We start from the raw sequence: 20,288 nt of genomic DNA, 5'->3' as shown, positions 1-20,288 counted from the left end.
TTATAACTGCTATTTTCTTAGTTACTAATATCATTGTTAATCTCCTACTGTGCCTAATTTAAGTTAAACTTTATCAAAGGCCTGAGAGCTGAAGTGAAAATGCACAGACACCAGGAGGGAAGAGTGAGAGGGAAGCTGAGGGAGAGAGTGCAAGGGGCTCAGACGAGGAACTACTGAGTTCCCTCCCCACCCACCCGGAACTCCCGCCTCCACAGAGAGAAAAAAAACGAGAGCATACAAGGCAGTAAACCACTTCCTCCCCACCCACATTTAGCAAAACACAAACACATTTAGATCCTCTGTTTTTATCACAGAAAAGTTGTTTTTACCAGGAGCATTATCAAATAAATCTACTACTGCTCATGACAGTAACCCTGTGACGGACTTGATGATATTGCTGCATGCACAGTATCGTTCAATCCATCCAGCTACACAGTTGATGGCTGTCAGCCCTGAAGAACCCCATCGTCTCTAAACCAAATAGGTCAGTTGAAATGTTGGAAAATGTTTATTAAAAAGTACCTGACCCCCCCTGGGGGGGTGCTTTTTCACGTGTGTGCAAAGGACACACATGGCTAGCAGGGGCCTTGTTCCAGCCCCTCAGAGTTCACAGGGGGCAATCTCGGAGTTGAGTTCTCTGCAGCTGTACCTGGCAAGACAACCACAGCCCCCCGGACTTACTGGGGGCATGCACATCAACAGCAGCACCTCAAAATGTGAGGCGGGGGTGGGGAGGTGGTTGGTTATGCAATCCCAGCATTTTAGGACTGGAAAGGCTCCTCTGGCTTTTCTCAGCATGGAAGTGACTCTTCTGAGAGCATCCAGTACACAGATCAGGGTACTATGGGGTAGGAAATGGCTGCCAGGTTGTAATCTTTGACTCTCTGTTTATTACCTCTACCATCCTGGACAAGCTACTCAACTTCTTTGTACCCCAATTTTATCTTCTGCAAAATGGGCCAAAAAATGTAGTTGTCACAGACAGTTTTGTTTTGTTCTGACAGTTGCCTGAAGGCTCTGCAATCAGACAGAGGTCAGAGTTTGCGACTTCAGTGAAGAAGGACCACTCAGAGCCCACAGAAAAAAGTGTACCAGGTACGCCAAACTCCCTACACTCCAAAGAACAGACTCTTAGGTTCAGGTTCAAATGATGTCCAGACCATTTCAGTGGGTTGATCAGACAACTTCATAAGACTGCTAACTCAAGACCCAGTGGAATAAGAATTAATCACATAGAACTGATTGAACTGATGAGAGAAATTTTATTGTGGTTTGATGTTGTTTTCGTGCTTGATTTTCTGTGTCTATAACGAAGCCCTTTCTCTTTCTTTTAAAGCTACTTGTAACTATTAACAATCTAGTAGATTCTTTTGTAAACTGAAATAAGTATTTTTAAGATCTTATTTTTAATGTCTGCACTCCCTTCTCCCGAAATTCAGACATTTATTAGGTCTTTACTTTTCATGGCAGTATAGTTATTTGCAAAGGTTCCAAAAACAAACAAACAAAAATAAGATGAAGAAGAAAATCCAGAAGACAATAGTGAGAGTTAGTCCCTCTGTCACTTTTGTCACTTTAAGAACTTGTCCCTGTTATATGCACCAAACATGAATTTTATCTGTTGCACACCCTGCTGTTGAGGGATTATCAAACTCAGGAGCCCTTCTACTTAACAAGATGCCTTAGTAACCCAGACTAAAAAATAGTATGCAATAGATGTCAGCAGAGAGTCCTGTCAAATATCACAAAACCTAGACAATATGAAGGGGAAAGAAAATAAGGGTTTTTTTTCTAGCTTTTTCCAAAACAATAAGAAAAAGCAGGAGCCCCTTCAACACTTCTAAAATAAAGCCTCATATGTTTTTTATGAGGTTCAGTATAATGTCCAAACTGCACATTTCAAACTCCTGCCATGTGTATGAAACAAATCAGGGTCTCTTTGGAGCAGGCACAGTAACATCAAGCTCTCTCCATCTCAGTAGCACATCTTTAGAGAATTCATCTTTGAGAAGGACAAAGTAAAAAGCATCATCTACACCCTCTAAAATGTTCTGTTAATACATATCTAAGTGCTACAAAAAGCCATGTGGATGCTCTGCAATCAGTGGGAGAAGTTGCTACAAACAGTACTTCAGAAAACCAAACTGTGCTGAAAGGCTGCCCACCCCAGATACCTCCCTTGGCCCTGGGCTCCCAGCCAGGGACAGTGCCCTGACCTATTCTGACAGGGAAACGTCTCTCTCTGATTGCTCAGAAGTCTGATGAAGCTAAATATCACTGAAACGTGGAATAGACGCCTAATCGTGAAACCAAGGGGTTAATTTGATCAGGTCTGCTTGCTCTTGGTCACTTGCTTTTTGTTATTATTATTGTTTTTGTTTCCTTTGTCCATGAAGCTGCAGGCTGTGGGAGCGGAAGTTTACGCCACTCAATGCTGGAACTTACACAACCTTCACTGGGTGCTTCATAGATAACTTTCATAAATCATTACGGTAATGACCCCTTCAACTGTTTCTCGTAACTTGGGCCACCTCCTGCGCAGTTCAAACCAGTTGATACCATCAACTGTTCAACTGGGCTTGCGCAAATGCCCTCCAGATGGCCTTTGCACATTGGAGGGCCAAAAGCTCCACCCTGGCATCATGTTAAGCTGCCATTTTCTGTACCTATGTCCTATGAGACGCCATGAACCCTGACTGCGCTTGCACAGAATGAACCTGTTCCTTCCTTTTCCCCAGTGGCATTCACCCTTCCCCGTGCCTTACACACCTCCCACTGTCCTAATCCATAAATATCCCTAAGTCTGATCATCCTCAGGGAGGTGGATTTGAGAGCTCTTCTCCCTCGGTGGCCTTGTGATTTAATCTTTTCCTGTTTGCAGAGCCCATGTCACAGTGATTGATTTTACTGCGTTCAGGCAGAACAGACCTGGACCTGAGTGGGAACAATCCAGCCTTGAAGACGTAGGTAAAAGTGAACTGAGTGTGATAGGGCAATGCCGAAAGATAAGAATAAAAATATTTTTATGGACTCACGGCATTCCTTTTCTATCTATTGACATAAGAAATATGCCCTTGCCCTCCAAAACAAAAGATCCTGACTCAACCCTTGGCAAAGACATGAGAGTCCTCACACAATTCCCCAAAATAAAACAAGACACTAGAAACACAGATGGAGAAGGACCACATGTTATGACAGATCATGCAATAATGAAGAAATGGCAGTTGACTGCATAAGAAACTTAAGGTTGTTGGGTCCAAACCAAGAAAATGATGAAAATGAAATATATATCTATCCAATTAACACAGAAAATAATATGAAAAATGGGGTGAGGAGAACAGATGTCAATGTAGGAGATGTTTCTAAAAGTAATGATGTGGTCACGGAAGTTGACATACTATAACACTACCAGGCAAGTAAAACTGATATTGCATATGCTCCAAGGAAAATACTCCTCTAGTAGCTTCACCAATGTTGGATCAAAAATTAAATCAAGTCAGTGTAGAAATAGAAAAAGGCAAGATGCACAGTGTAATGATCTTTTGACTCCTATAGATGGGATTGATAAGAATGTATCTGCTTCTTATGTAGCAAATTACCCATTTTATAGACAACTACAAACCCAAGCCCAAACCTTCAAATGAAGTTACAAGAGAGCACATACCGAGAATTGGAATGACTACTCACCTTATACTGAACTCTTACCTGGGAAAGGAGAGCGTGTTGAGTGTGTTAGTGCAGTGGCTAATGTGAAAACTACTCTCACATTGATGGAAGATACTGGTACAACTCCATTTGTGCCAAATTTTGAGATATAAACAATATTTTGGAGTTAAAACTTGGATTGAAGTTTTCAAACCTCCATGACAAATCAACACTACTCGTAGCCTACTAAAAATGCACATCAAAACACAGAAGTGGAAAATTATATGCTGCTTCCCTCAGAGCAAACTCTTTTCCTTTTGTATAAAATAACTAGCTTTCCTCCACAGCCTCATTTAAAAAAAAAAAAAACCACACTAATGCTGACATCAATCAGAAACCTGTACACATCTCTACCTTTGCAATAACACTAAAAACTATGACTTCTCACTAGTCAGTTAGTAGTGCTACATCTGAAGACTGATGATTTTTTTGTTCCTCACTAACATACCTGAACTCTACTCCTTCTCCTTGTACCCTTACTGTGGTAGAAAGGTCACAGTTTTCCAGTAAAACATGTGCTGCTCCTCACAAATCAGTGAAGTTTTATCCTCCAAGACTACAATAAACACATAAGGAGGGAAGACTAGTTCTATAAATAAACTAGTAGACATCCTACAACTCAGAGGAAATATCCCCATTGCATCTAACTGCCTGCCCATCATTCATTTTTAAGAAACAGACTACTTCAACATTCCAATGTTTTACCCAAAGAGATTTGACTACAATCCATTCTGGAGTGGTTTGCTGCCAAATTGAAAAAAGTTATTGTCCCTTTAAATACAAAATCTATGAATGGACAATCAAGACTCATGTCCCCTAAAGCACAGGACAGCTGTTAAATGTTGTGCCTCCACTTTACTAACCAACTTCATACTTTTGGAGAATGTTTGTAAATACGTATTCACATTTATATTTATATTTATATATAGTCTCAGAATATAAGAATTTTTCCCAAGTATTTTAATGCCAAAAGAGAATTACCAGCATTTATACTTTTCAATATTTTTATTTTTTATCATAAAAATGGAATATTTTGTGTTAAAATTTTAAAACTACATGTAAATGACTTTCTTTTTTTAAAAAAGAAATAACCACTTTCTGTTGGTTTTATTTGCTGATTTTATAGATTGGCTTGCATATTCTGCAATGATGACCTCAAACAAAAGGATAAACTAAACTTACATTTTTATCATGTATTAGTAGCTAGGTGATTACTTATCTGATATTTACTACTTCAATGCTGTTCTTCAACTGGAAACATTTATTTTATATTAAAGCCTATTTTATGCTGAAAGAAGGATCTAGAAAACTAAGGCTGTTAAATAATGTGTTTAGTTTAAAATTTATTTTCAATGCTGAATCATTTAGTATCAAAAACTTACCCTGTATTTTCTTTATGTCATTGCCAAATCAGTGACAGATTAATGAGTACCTCATAGTACTTTAGTATTTTATCAACATGTAATACTTGGCTTTTATATCTTTAGAATTTGAATTACCCTCAGAGTATTTCAAATAAATAGTTTCTGTATATAATTATGACATGTTATACACAATTATTACACATTCTATGTGTCAGAAACCTTAGAGAATTTCCTGTGAAAATGTGGCTATGTTGTGACAGTTATTTCACAGTTGACACGTAGAGGAGAGAAATAAGGTTAGTTTATGTCTGTTTGAAAAAATTGAAAGACTATTTGGAGTTCCAAAAATTCTGGTTTCAACTCTAGTAAAATGATAAAATACAATCATTATGGAGGTATGCAGTGGATGTCAGCTGAGAGTTCTGGCAAATATCACAAACCTAGACATCACGAAGGATAAAGAGAATAAAAGTCTTATGAAAACTTAGAAATACAAGCATCTGAACCTATATCATAATTTTATTTTATCATTTTATTAGAATTAAAACCAAGATTTTGGAAACATACACATTCAAGCCAGAACTGCAGACATTATTTAGAATAAGTTCATGAAAATGTAAATCTGATGATGTAGGCCCTGGTGATAATCCTTCCATCCCTCTCTCTCCCACTCAGTAAAACCTGAAGGTTTTCCTGTGGCTCACAAGTTGTTATAAGATAAGGTCCCACGTACTTCTGCAAACATGTCTTTCTACCGTTCTTGCTGCCTGTGGTGCAGTCTCACTGTTCTCCTTGACCGAGTGTTCTCCTGACTTAGGTCTTTGCACTTGTTTCTTCCGCGTGGAAAACTCTTTCCCCAGGTCCCAACACAGCTCGTTTCGTTTCCCTCCGACCTCTCCTCAGTGCCATCTTACTGAAAGCCCTTTCCTGACCATCTTCCTTTTCCTTGCTCTATAATCACCTAAACCTGCTTTAACTGCTTTATTTTTCTTCATGTTATTAAAATATATATTTTACTGTTTTCTATGTCCTCTCTCTAAAATGGAAACTAAAACTCTGCTTTTCTAAATGTTTTAAAAAATTGGTGTGTTTTCAGTGCCTCCAAAAGCGTCTGGCTTAGAAGGCCCAGCTCATGCAAGCTTTGCTATCAAAGCACTTAAAAACACTTTTCCTCTACTCTCTTCGGCTTTTTTTTTTTTTTACCTGAGAGCCTGAAAATTAAACTGACAAAAAGCAGATTAACAAGAAAAAAATATCTGTTAGATGCATACAGGAGCTAACAAAAGTAGTAGCTAGCTCATTAAATGGCTAAAGTTAGAGCTGACATATCTAACTTAGTTAGAAAAGGGGAAAGGGAAGGAAATGTTGCTAGGAGGAGAAGAAATAGATGTGTTTAGGAAAGACAAATGTGTTTTTCAGGAGAACAAACTGGAGATAAGAAAGCTTGTGATAATGTCTGTTTATGCAGATAGCATGGTTTTGTTGCCTTCCTCATAACTATAAATCTTTCTGAGAGAGGAATTTGTGACAGATTTGCTTTCGGTCTTTTTGCTGAAAAAAACCACAGAAAGAGAATATAGAACAGCTTCCTTTCTCATAAGTTTCCACATTTTATCAGATAAGAGAAGCCCTGAGAAGGCCTCTTTTTTCCAACTGTTGAATTTCAAATGTCTTCAGTTTACTATAACCCTTATTCCTAAGTGGCATATTTTGGGGTGGCACACTCTGATCCCCTTCAGTCTCTTGAAAATGATTTTCTTATTTCAGTTATTTCCCTTCAATTTTGGATTCTGTTAGTCTGTCCTGTCCATCTGTTCAGGTTCAGTGCTTAGATCAGGTTTGATTCCCTTAGTGCTGCTAAAACTCTTCTCATAGACCACCAGCTCCAGTTGCCAACTTGCTACCACTTCAAGTTCTGTAATTCTGTTCTAGGTAACCACAAACATATCATTGACTATATCATCTTATTTTTCAAATTCTTAATATAGTTTTTGACTCATATTTATTTGGCATAAACAAAATGTTTGGTTTACTGACAAGATGGCAAAGAGTTTAAGAAAATGTCAACTGCCTACCAGAATCTTGTGATCAATGTGTGAGACAGTAAAGACAGGGTCAAATGGCCCTGCTATATGTGGTTTAAGTGGATAAACCTTTCTTATGACAGGAGGCCTAGAGTAGCTTCTTGAACTGGGTACTAGTATCTTTAGCAGTAAAGTGAGCGCAGGAGGTAGAGTGTGGGTTAAAGATGATATGTTAATAGTTAACTGATGACCATAGAGCCATATTCCTGGAATATCAATTTTATTTTATGGAAAGTAATCTAGGCAATATTATATTAAATCAAACTCACAGATATATTAAGGATTAGAATGTAATGTTTGCATAAGAATTTAAGATGAGATTAATTTTTCAGGAAGTTATGCCTAGGTCTTTAAGACAAATTCATTCTCTGCTTTTGGAGGTGATTTGCTGGGAAATTGTGAGATACATTGGCAGAATAGTTTTGTTGATTGTTTGCCTTTCATTCCACTACCAAAGGACACTACATACCAACTGCATTTTCTTATTTTTGTTCATATAAATGTTAGTTCTACACTTTGTGATTACTGTTTTTATAATTATTATCTGTTGCAATATGTAATTAAGGTGTTTTAGATTACTCTAACAATGGTAATGTCAAAAGATTGAATTGTAAGGCATTTGGAAATTAGTCTGGCTCAAGAAAAAGGGAATTACTAATTGCTAATTTCCTAATGCTGTCTAGATCTCTATTGATTCTCCACAGTGCAGCCAGTAAGATCTTTCTAAAATGCAAATCAGTGGCTATGGCACTCCTGTGCTTAAAACTTTCTAACTTCCCATAGTCCTTAGAATAAACTCTAAACTCTTCAACATGGTGTGTGAGACCCTTAGAGTTTTGATTTCCTACAATAGCAGCCTCCTTTCTCATAATTCTGCTTTTCCCTTTGTACTCTAGTTACCCACTAGAGTATGAAATTCACCTCTGTAAGTTAATAAAATGCAGCATACTCTCTCAACTTTGTCACTCTGTTCATGCCAATCCAACCCGACTCTTGAATATTTAGCTCTCCATTGCAACTCCTTACCCTGTGAACCCTTCCAACATATATATATGTTATTCAGATTATATATACTAATATAAGAAAATTACATATAATTGATTTTAGTTGTATATCTTACACAATAGAGAAATTAAATAGGAAATCATATATATTGGGTATTCATATTGTTTTATTAAACTGCCCATTTATATTCTCGGTCTATTTTTTTAAAATTGGGTGTTTATTTACTTTTTATTCATAAGTGCTTATTAGAGAATAAGAAAATTAACCTTTTCCCAGAAGCTACAAGTATTTCCTAAGTATAAAACTATAAAGTTTTGCAGAGTTTAAATATCATCAATTATACTAAAACACATTCCAGGTCCTTATTTTAAGTTTGGATAATTAGTAAATGTATTCTAATTAAACATTGATGGTCATAAGAGAGTGATAGAATACAATATGAAAAAGATACCAAAGTATATATTTATGATGGCATGTTTAGCTTAAGACTTTAGTCTTTATATCTTAAGGTTTTAATAGTTCAGCTCAGAACATTGCTACATTATCCCCCATGCATGAGCTGCTGTTCTAGACTTCTCTAGATCATAGGAAGGTCTTCCTTCAATGGGGGTCCCGGTACTGTGGCACTCAAGAATAATTTGTTGACTATTTTCCTTTATCGTCTCCTCACCATATCAATAATAGTTCCTCACACTCTAAATAACTATAATTTTCATTGGATGGATTTCTTACTATTTTACTGTATTGAAAGATGCCTACAGTTCTTTATTGGTGTGGTATGTGGCTTTCAGGCAAATAGAGAGAAGAATGAAGTGAATAATTTATACTTTGTTTTAGAGGCCAAATGCCACCATAGCAAAGGGCATATCAAGGTAGAGAACTTAAACTTATTTATTTCTGTTGATAACTTATGATACTGAATTTAAGAACAAAAACTAAAGAATATGTTGCTTTAGCAAAAATATGTCCCCAGCTTTGGTTTGAGGCATACCGTTAGGTATTTTTCCTGGCCAAGGCAGTTAAAACATAGTTTATTAATACACTATTTCAATGCCCTTTTTGTTGTTATGACCAATAAAATAAAATATCCTGGAAAGAGGGTTAAGAAGAATCAGGGTACTTTGCTAATTCAAAACAGAAACTAACCTGTGGTATTTTCCCCAAATAATAAGATTGCTGACATTCTCTCTCAAAGAGCTCCCATAGGCTCCATTAAAAGTTTAAAGGGGGGAGGCTCTTCTCCCCATTCATGACTATCACTCTCACTCCCTCCCCAAGTCCTGACTGGGCTTACCGTTACCATCGTCAGCATGTAAAGTCTAGATGGACCAAGGAGTATTCTTCTTTCTTAGACTGTTGTGTAGAAATGAAGAGATTTATCACAAACAGAGAGGAAACATTTTTCAAAGGTGTGACTTTGGGGATTTAAGTATAAAAGATGAAAAGGTTAACAGTTTGATTTACTTCCTACAGAAAATTGGTTTAATGTTTTTTGAAAACTGTGTATATTTTTGGATGTGTTGACATTCTTAAATCTTAAAATGATGAATATAATACTGTCTGCTTATAGAGTTGATATTAGCCAATTGTTGAAGATAACCAAAAAGCTTAAACCAGAAAATTTTGGACTAACAAAGAGAATTTTTCTCCTAAAATGGACAGATTGTCCTCTGAGACCTTTATTTTCCACATGATTGCATGGGATTGGGAAATCAGTACTTCTTATTTACATCTTTTACCTCCACTGGTCATTTACAAATGACCATTTTTGGTTAACGAACCATTTGAAGCAATTTCTTCATTAAAAAAGGCATTGTTTTTTAATGTGCATTCCCTGTTTGAATATTACAATGTCTTGTGTCTCCTGCTTAGAGAGTGCATACTTCCCAAGGAGAGAGAAAAAACACAAAATACACACCGTTGTGCTTTTAGTAGACTGAAGACAGATATCTGAGAAGTCGTCTTACTATTAGGGGTCACAAATGTGTTCCCTTCTCCTCTAAAGATTTCAAGTCACAGGCCTGTGAAGAGAATGCCTGTGCTCTGATAACAAAAAAAAAAAAAATGTGTCTTTTTGTTAAAAATGTTTCATTCTAAGTTACCGGATTTGTCAAGAAGTGATTTCTTCATCCACCGAGGATGACCTTTGAATTGTTCACAGGTATTTTTCCCATTAAAAAAATTTCATAAATAATTTTTGCATTTATGTATTCTTGTAGAAACACCTTGTTTCTACAGCAAATATTTGGTGATAATGATGATATGGTGTAGATTTGTGTCCCTATAAATCCAAGTACCCAGCCCTATCTGAGTCCTTAGTTCTACCAGATCACTAGTACTATTAATATATTGATTGACATAGCTGTCTCCCATTCTTGACAGTGGCTATTTCAGACAGAAACCATCTTTTTGTTTCTTAGCCAGCCGTGGTGGTGTGTGCCTGTAGCCCCAGCTACTCAGGAGGCTGAGGCAGGAGGATCACCTAAACCTGGTATTTTGAGGTTGCAGTGAGCCATGACGACACCACTGCACTCTAGCTCCAGGTGACAGAGGAAGATCCTGTCTCAAAAAAAAAAAAAGACTTAATAATATATTAAGTAGAGGGATAGAAAGCCCTGATTTTCTTGCTCTGATACACAGCAGAATTTAATTTAAAACATTTATCTACCTAGACGAATAAAATTCACCACGTTATCTTTGGTCCTTCAATCTGAAAGATTTTAGGCTTCATTAATAGCACTTTGTTTTTTTCAAATTAGGACAGCTTCTAAATTTTTGTATTTCATTTTTTGTTAGGTTGAGGGAAATCCTGGATGTATGCCACTCATGTAGATGTTTTATTGCTCAGATTCAAGGCTTGGTGCTCTTCTCAAGTGATCTACACTCCTCCTAGGTATGTCCCATGAGGTTAACTATTGTGCATATACTGGTAATTATTGAGTTCATATCTCCAACCTAAGCCTTTCATCAGAGATATACTGTATACAATTACATAATAGACATCGATTTGTTCAGTAGCAACATGTCTGTGAGTACACACTATGTGCTAAGCACTGTTACATATGTTTATTATAGACATGGTCTCTACCATTGTCCTAAGTCTAATGGTGCAGATAGATATTGAACAAATAATTACAAATTTAAGGGATGACAAACAAAGAATAGTGACAGAGGCTACAAGAATAGGTATTGAGGTGATCTGATCTATTTCAGAGGTGGGGATCAGAGTAGACATTAAAGCTGACACTTTAAGTTTCTATAGGACTCACTAGGTGAAGAATGAGGAAAGTGTGTTACCAACAAAGAGAAAATGAATATGTAAAATGGAGTGAGTGACGTCTTCATTTGAGGGAGGAAGAAGACCAGGTTGATTGGAGTATAGAGAGCAAGAGGAAACTGAGGCCAGAAAGATGGGCAGGAGCCAATTATTGCTTATAAACATGGTAAAAATTTTGAACCTTAAACTAAAGGATTGTCTCAAAATTAGAGGGAGATGATGACATATGTACTGTATTGATGGCACACTGGTTCATAAAAATATGTTGCTAAAAGAAAATGGATTTGGGAAAAAGATGTGTGTTCAATTTAAGTGTATTAAACAATCAGTTGAGATATATGCTTAAACTATGTTTAGAGTCTGTTTCTTTAAACTTCAATAAAAAATCCATCAGGATTTGGTCTCCATTTACTTCTATAGCTTTACTTTCTCTGTAGGCACTTCATTTCTCTCTCAATTTCTTCCATACCAAACTTCTTGTATTCTCTATGTATGCCATAATAGTTCATGCAATATTTGGGCCTTTGCTCATAACCGTTTGCTAGGGTTATGTTCCCCAGTGCCATCCCCCGACCCTGTACCTGCAGTCAAAAGATCTATCTCTGTCCAACTAGAAAGTATCTACTTGTATTTCAATCATCTATTGTGTTAAAGCATAATCTTGTCTGTGAGTCTCCTCCACTGCAACCCAAAGAAATTGATCAACTCTCCTCTCTCTCTCCTTCCAATAGAATATCAAATTTAATATGTTATAGTTATAATTATTATTTTTGCCTCTTCATTTTCTGTCCCAGTATCTGATGATTATTTCATGTCTTTTTGCTGCATAAGTAACAACATATTTAAACAACATGTATGTATATATAGGTGTGTGTATATATATATGTAGAAATACATATACACATAATTATATCGTCTCTGGGTAGATAACTCCTACCCTTCCCAAGTATACATAATTTTAATTGACTTATTGTCCTACAATTGTTTTAACCTGTGTATCAACATCTATTAAATAGGAAAAGCCTGTTTTTATTTCAAAACACAAAATCAGTCATCTGATCTGGGTCATATGAGTTTAGTATGCTTATCTTTCCTCCCCTAAGTTGTATCAAATATTCCTTACTTTTGCTTAATGCTTTTAGGGAGTCAGGGAGTTTTAGAATGATAAATGATCCTAAAAACTATGTAGTCAAATACTGTGCTGTGTAGATAGGGAAACTGAGATGTTAAATGCTAGGTGACTTACTTAATCAAAGGCAAAACCTAGAATAGAATCCTGGTCCTTTGTACAATATCAGTGTAGGAGACAGCATATTAATCTTTATAAATTGTCTATATCTACCTTTGTATCATTGAGTCAAAAGAGAGACTTTTGAAAATAGCTTGAACCAGGGAACGAGCAAGAAGGCGTGTGGGGATTCCACTGGGGAAATTACAGTCAGGGGAAGTCAGGAGCCCCCTGTGAGGATGGACTGCACTCAGTTGGTCAGCAGGTGGTCTGGAAGAAACTCTGTTTCTATCAACAAGCTGGACTTATGTCAGCTCCTTTAACAAATTAGTGGATCTTTATTTCAATTTTACATGAACCACAGAAAATAATCTTATTGAAAAAGAGGCAACATTGTAGATGTTGTAAAGAACAATGTATAAGAATCAGAAGATCTGGATTCAGGGTTAACCTATAGAACTACTTACCTGTCTTTGGACAATTGTTTAACATCTATGAAATTCAGTTCCTCACATATAACAACAACAAAAAAAGAGGATAATAATACTTTACTTGCTTACCTTTCTGGTTACTCAAAAACACAAAGAAAATATTGAGTATGAAAATATCTTGTAAAGCATAAAATACTTAATAAATATATATTTTGTCTTAAAAAACTTTCTCTTCTACTCTTCTTCTTCTTCTTCTTATTATTATTATTTTATTTTGCTCAGAAGAGCTAAATATCTGTCTTTACTCAAATGATGCAATTTAATTAAGTAAAAATATCAACAATGTTTATTTTCTTAACTTGACCAATAGATATTGCCTTTCCTTTTACTTGAGGGACATTTTTCTTAGCTGGTGTATAGTTAATTATAAAATTATAATTCTTGTACTGTGCCCTATGGAAGAGTAATCTTGTGCTAATATTTTTACTGTAAATATTGAAGCTCATTCATGTAACACAAGGTCAAGGTCTCTTTGGCAAACTGTTTGCTTATCCAGACTTCATTACCCTCATGTCCTCTTCATAGAAATCATCATTTTTATTTGGCTCACGCCTTTTTCTCCTATTGAGTAAGTTCCGTGAGGGTAAGAACCATATTTGTCTTGTTTATTTTCAACATCTAGCATTATATTTAGTTCATACAGTGACCTCTCTCTCTCTTCGTATCTTTCTCTGCCCCTCCTTCATGTATATATTAAGTCATAATACTCAGTTTATAGAATAAACTTTATTAATATATCTACAGAACTCATTTATATGTACATATGTATACATTTATGCATAAATTTATATATAATATACACATAAATGTATTCTAATATACATTGAGCTAAAGTATGAGAGGTGCACAAATGATGAAATATTTTATAGAAGAGTTAACATGAGCATATTTGGGAAATTGGCAACTCATCTGCTAAAATTGTGACCAGTGCAGTTAGTAGAATCATAGGAAAGAAGATGATAATAATTTTAGGGATACAAAACCTCTCTAGGTTCTCTTTTGGAAGTTCTTGTGACTCTATGGTGAAGTTAGAAGAGATTGCATTTCCTACAGAAAACTTTTAATCAGTTCTTCTTTAGTAATAAGCATGTTTAGAATATTGTAAAGTGCTAGATCAATATGCACAAACCCAATAGTATACTAACACTGATAAATGGGAAATTTAAAATACAAAATTTCAATGCTATGGATAAATATGAGAAAAATATGCAATATTTGTACACTGAAGACTACAAAATATTGCTGAGAGGAATTATAGACATAAATAGGTGGAGAAAAGTACTTATTTTCATGAGTCAGAAGACATAATATGGTTAAAATGTCAATTCTACCCAAATCAATCTATTGGTTCATCACAACTCCAAGGAAAAATCTCAGCAGAACGTTTCTTTTTTTGTAGAAGTTGACAATCTCTTTCCCAAATTCATATGAAAATCCAGAGGAGCTAGAATAGCCAAAACAATTTTGAAAAATAACTAAGGTGGTGGACAAACATTACTTCATTTAAAAAATTATTATAAAGCTATAGTTATCAATACAGTATGGCAGTGGTCCCCAACCTTTTTGGCATCAGTGACTGGTTTCATAGAAGATAATTTTTCCATGGACTGGTGACAGGGGTGGAGAGAGGCGGAGCTCAGGTGGTGACACAAGCAATGGAGAGCGGCTGTAAATAGAGATGAAGCTTTGCTGACTTGCCCACTGTTCACCTCCTGCTGGGTGGCCTGGTTCCTAACAGGCCATGGACTGGTATCCGTTCAAGGCCAGGGGTTTAGAGACTGCAGCAGTAGGGTATTTGTGTAAAGACAGACAAATAGGAAATCCAGAAATAGATCCTCACATATATGGACACAGAATTTTGGCAAAGACACAAAAAGAGAGTCATTTTGATAAATGGAACTGGAACAATTAAGTATCTATATGCAAAAACCACATTATTTCAATCCATACCTCATCCCATATGCATAAATTAATTCAAAATGTATCATAGAAATAAATGTAAAACCTGACCATAAAACTTCTAGAAGAGAACATAGGAAAAATTCTTGGGTTAGGCAAAGATTTCTTTAATTTAATACATCAAGTATGATCTATTAAAGAGTAATAAATTTGATTTCCTAAAAATTAATAACTTCTGTTCTTCAAAAGACAGTTTGTTAACAAAATGAAAAGACAAGACAGAGATTAGGAGAAAATATTTGCAAATTAAATATCTGTTAAAAGATTTGTAACCAGACTATATAAAGAACTCATAATACATAATAAGAAAACAAATAACTCAATAAAAATATGAGCAAGACAATCAGACACATCCCAAAGAAGATATATGGATGGGAAATTACACATGAAAAAATGCTCATCATCATTAGTCAGTAAGAAAATGAAAATTGAAACCAAATTTAGAAACCACTAAATACCTGTTAGAATGACTAAAATTAAAACCTTTGGCCATACCAAGTGTTGGTGAGGATGTGAAAGAACCGGAACTTTCATCACTGTTGGTGGAAACGTAAAATGGTACCATCTCTTTGTAAAACAGTATGGAAGTTTCTTAAAAACTAAATATGCAACTATCATATGACTCATCTATTCTACTCATAGATGTTTTCTTAATAGAAATGGAAGCATATGCCCATACCAAGACTTAAACATAAATTTTTACAGCAGCTTTCTTCATAATAGCCTCAAACTGGAAACAATCCAAATGTCCATCAATGGGTGAATGAATAAATAGAGTATAGTACATCTATACAAGGGACTACTACTCAGCAATAAAAATGAAATGAACCATTGATACCCTGACAACATGGACAAATCTTAAAATACTTAGGATGAATTTTAAAAGCCAGGCACTTATGAGTACATATTGTATGATTCATCCATATAAAATCCCAGAAAATTCAAACTGGTCTATAGTGGCAGAAAGCTGGTCTGTGGTTGTCTCAGGGAGGACACGCTGAACCAGGCGGGAGGAAGAAATTACAACAGAGTGTGAGAAAGCATCCGTGTTGATGCACATGCTCAGCATCTTGCATGTGGTGATGTTTCACAGGTGCGTGGCATGTATGTCAAAACTCACCAGATTGTACACTCTAAATGTGTATTTTATTTCATGTCACCTTTACCTAAATAAAACTGTTAAAATAGCAGAAAAGTCAGTTATCTTTTATTCACATAGTGGGGATCTGTTTATAAGATAACTTGGATGAATAGCGGAAAACAGTTTGACACGGAGAGAAGAGATGAAGAACATGGAGACCCTGACCCTCTCAGGAGGATTAGGAGTCAGCATTTGCTTACTTCACAAGTAGCATCTGGAGCCTCTCATGTATGTCCAGCTGACCTGGAGATTGGGAATCTCCTGAATTGCCCAGCATTAGTTCGTAATCTATGTGTCTTTTCAAGCAAAAAACAAAAACAAAAACAAAAACAAAAACATACAAACTGGTTATAGTAAACACACTGTGTGGGGGCTGGGCCTAGAAGAAAGGGTGGATGGATGGAAAGAACGTGAGCAGGTTGAATGAAGGGACAGGCAGAAACGGCTGCCAAAAGCTGCTTGTTTTCTGTGTGCAAAGGTCAGCTGAAAAGAGCTGACGTGTACGGATTCTGTTAAAGATGTTAGCAAATGGCCCAGACCTTTGTCTTCCAGCTAAGTTCATTGTTCTAAGAATTATTAGCTGATGTCTACACATCCTGTTCCTTATCTGCAAAGAGCTATGCTTGCTTGAGTTTCCACACTTGTCCACTCCCTGACTTCTTGTACATAGCCTTGGTAATAAATACAAGAAAGACCTTAGCTGAGGAGGCCATTTTCTCCTTCAGACTTTGGTCTGTCCCCTTCTCTGTAAACCCTATGTGTTTCGAGGAATTATTCCTTTGCTGGCAGACACCAGAGCAAAAAGCTGCCACTACAGCACTGGATTCAGGATCCCTGCCCATTACTTGGGTTTAGCTTCAACAATATAAAGTGAGACAATCTAAAATGAGAATATGATGTTAATGTAAAAATTATGACCAAACTTCCTCAGAAATCTGATAGGCTACATAATTCTTTCCCCTTTAGCACATAGTTACCCCAAAATCATTGTATCTCACTACAGTCTGAGGAGCAGCTGGAGTTTGTTGGAAACTCTGAAGTAATTTTTCCCATTATTGGACTCAGTGGAAGGGAAGTGAGGTTTGGTAGTTTATGAAGAAAATACATTGGGTCTCATACCATCACCCTACCCTGCTAAAAATTTTAGTTACTTTTGATCATTATGGATTTAAGCCACAGAGCTAACTTTAAATGATTTGAGCATAAAGTAACAAAAGATTTCAGTGAAAAGAACATGAGTTTGCTTTAGTAATAATAGGAAGAATCATATCTAACATGCATTGTATGTCTACTATACGGTAAAACTCAGTTCTGAGTTCTTAGGTTTTATGATTGGGATAAGCAGATGTAAATTCTGGTCTCTTCGGTTAGATGGAAGGCCAGAGTCCACCCCAGATGCAGAGAAAAGAAAGAAGGTCTCGTGATTATTGACTGTGTTGATGATTATCTGCTAGCAGAGTATGACGGGTGAATAATCAAAGTGACCTAAGGCAGGTCCTAGGTCCAAGGGAAGGGGGAGTCAATTTAACAAATACTGCCCAGCTATATGAAGTTAAATTTTACAATGCTTATTCAGGTTGTAGGAAATTGTACTTTGTTCTGACTGATGCTTTCTGCTTCTGTAAACCTGCTTGCTTTTTACTCGATTGTTTAAAATAGTTAATCAGATAGGACTGGAGGGTCTTTAGATGCTCTCATAACCTTAAAGCTGAAAATTGTTGCCTAAGATGTCCCAAGGTGTGTATGTTTAATGTTCTGTATGGTACAATGGTGGAGGGTATATAAATTGTCACAAAACCCATGCTCAGGGCTGCACTCCGAGCTCGGTAAAATTCCCTGCCAGAGAGCCTGCCACTGGCCAGCTAATAAAGACTCACTAAATTTCAATCAGTCTTTCATGGTTCACTTTCTCACTCTGGTCCATACCAATGATTGCATTTAAACTCACAATAACATTATCAAGTAGCAGCTATTGCTATCCTTAATTCACAGATGAGGCAATTTCCTTACAGTAACAGAGATTAAAAATCTTCCTTAAAGTAACACAGACATCCATTTAACCACTGTTCTAAACGCCACCGATGCTCCGTTCAGGGCCATGTCATGAATATTCTCATATGCAGAACTTCTATTCCCAGAAATAGGAAGCAGTTCTCAGATGTAACAACAAAAAAAGTAACGCATTATTGGCATTGTATGAAGACAACTGTAATCATGTACTATCATTTGATATAGATGAGGGTGGAAACATGATAGCCTATATTTCAAAATCACCTGCCTGAGAGAGACAGAAAGTAATGGATTGACAATTTTTTAAGCTGGGCTATAAGGCATAGAGTTCTATCTATTTTTGTATGTTGAAGTTTTTATTAAATAAATATAAATATAGCTTCACATCTCCAAAATATGTTTTTCAGGAGCCAAGCAAGGGTGTGTGTGTGTGTGTGTGTGTGTGTGTGTGTGTGTGTGTGTGTATGTGTGTGTGTATGTGAGCAAGAGAGAGACAGAGAGAGAGAAATTGAAGAAACTTATAACTAGGTTATATTTTTCAAACCTTTACCTTTGTGTGCTATTTTAAAACCGTAATTTCTTTTGTACCACTTGGCTATTGCCACATTAATGCTATATTACAAATTATGCCCCAAACTCTGGCTGAAAACAACATTTATTTTCATTCACTAGTCTGTCCTGTGTTGGCTGAGGATTGTCTGATGGAGGCTGGCAACTATGAACTCTGCCCTGAACTGCAAATCTGTGCTTGTCTCCTCCAAAGTGTGTTATCTTGGGATCCAAGCTGAAGAGGCAGCAGCTACCCGGAAGCTCTTCTGAGGGAGATGTCAGAGGTGCAAGAGAGTAAACCCAACCACTCAGCTGAAGCTTACTTCCTGCCTTACCTCCAAGTCAAGGAGGGTGAAGCAGCCTTTGCTTCCAATAAGAGGAACTGCAAAGTCACTTGGCAAAAGGCTTGGCTACAAGGAGGAACTGACCTCTGTGTATGTTTGAGTTTGTTGACTCTGTTTAACGACATTCTCAACTCATAAACTTAACTGACACTTCAGACGTGTGTTCAGCAATCTAAAAGCTCATTTGTTTTAATTTTACCTGTAATCTGAAAATTGTGTCTTTTTCCTTTCAAATGTGGGATCTCAAACTGGAAATGATCAATATATAGGCTGGAAATTATATAAGTCCTCTTATTATAGCTCTTTTTTACAATAGAAACTGGGAAAATGTCCTTTTTGTTTGTTGTTTTCTGTGTTTTGTGGATGATTACATCTTACATAAATAATAAGCCTGCTAAGAAACAAAATGATACCTACTTATATTTTGTTTCCAGAATGTACGGATTTTGTGGAAGGCTCAGGAGAATGCTATCTTATTTTTGTGGCATTCTTTATTCATTCTATGTTTTCTTCTTTCCATGAAATTCTTCTAGAACATCAAATCTGTACTGTCTGTTCACGGCACCCTCAGCCCTCCGCATACCCATTTGGAAATGGGTATGCGTTTCACGTTGATGTTAGGAAAGCAAGTGATTTTGAAGACAAATAGTTCGTTTTGTTCCACGTTATTTCAGAATACCGATGAGGCTTGGCAGGTGCAATCCTGTTAGGTTAATTCTGTGAAATGCAGCCTCCACAATGGAATTCATATTCGAGCACTCTCTGAACTGACAGATGGATAAGATTCAATTAAAGTGTAGATTAGGGGTGAGGACTTTTCCAACTGAGGACTCAGTTGAGAAAGCATGTCTACTGTTGAACAAATAGTGCTCTTACAGGGGAAACGCTGACTCTCTCAGTGTGTTTGCCTCTTAGCCCCAGTGAGAACAGGAACTTTCCAGAGAGACAATATCAGTTTCTGTCTTGCACACAAGAAGTAAAACCAGAAGTTGTGTTTCTCAATCTTGAGAACTAATGTTAGAAACCTGCTCTCACACACATCCCGTTCCATCCCATTAACTTCCCTCATAGTGTATCAACTCTCTGGTTTGGTATGAAAAGGATATTTTCTTCAGAAATCCCTAAGTTCCT

The 20,288-nt window shown here is 36.5% G+C and overlaps 1 long non-coding RNA gene across 3 annotated transcripts; it reads left to right on the top strand.

Moving 5' to 3' along the window:
- Nucleotides 1-269: 269 nt before the first annotated feature.
- LOC123640027 lies at nucleotides 270-19,480 on the top strand. 3 transcript variants are annotated; one of them, XR_006735850.1, is made up of 5 exons: nucleotides 270-484; nucleotides 1,005-1,095; nucleotides 2,397-2,492; nucleotides 2,882-2,963; nucleotides 19,028-19,480. It is a non-coding gene; the product is annotated as an uncharacterized LOC123640027 (long non-coding RNA). The 3 variants fall into 3 exon arrangements; XR_006735849.1 differs by lacking the exon at nucleotides 19,028-19,480 and adding an exon at nucleotides 10,031-10,237; XR_006735848.1 differs by lacking the exon at nucleotides 19,028-19,480 and having other exon boundaries at nucleotides 271-484; nucleotides 2,882-3,031.
- The last annotated feature ends 808 nt before the right edge of the window (nucleotides 19,481-20,288 follow it).

This window comes from Lemur catta, chromosome 6, assembly GCF_020740605.2.
Source record: "Lemur catta isolate mLemCat1 chromosome 6, mLemCat1.pri, whole genome shotgun sequence".
Taxonomy (NCBI): Eukaryota; Metazoa; Chordata; class Mammalia; order Primates; family Lemuridae; genus Lemur; species Lemur catta.
This window is presented reverse-complemented; position numbering and strand designations above follow the sequence as displayed.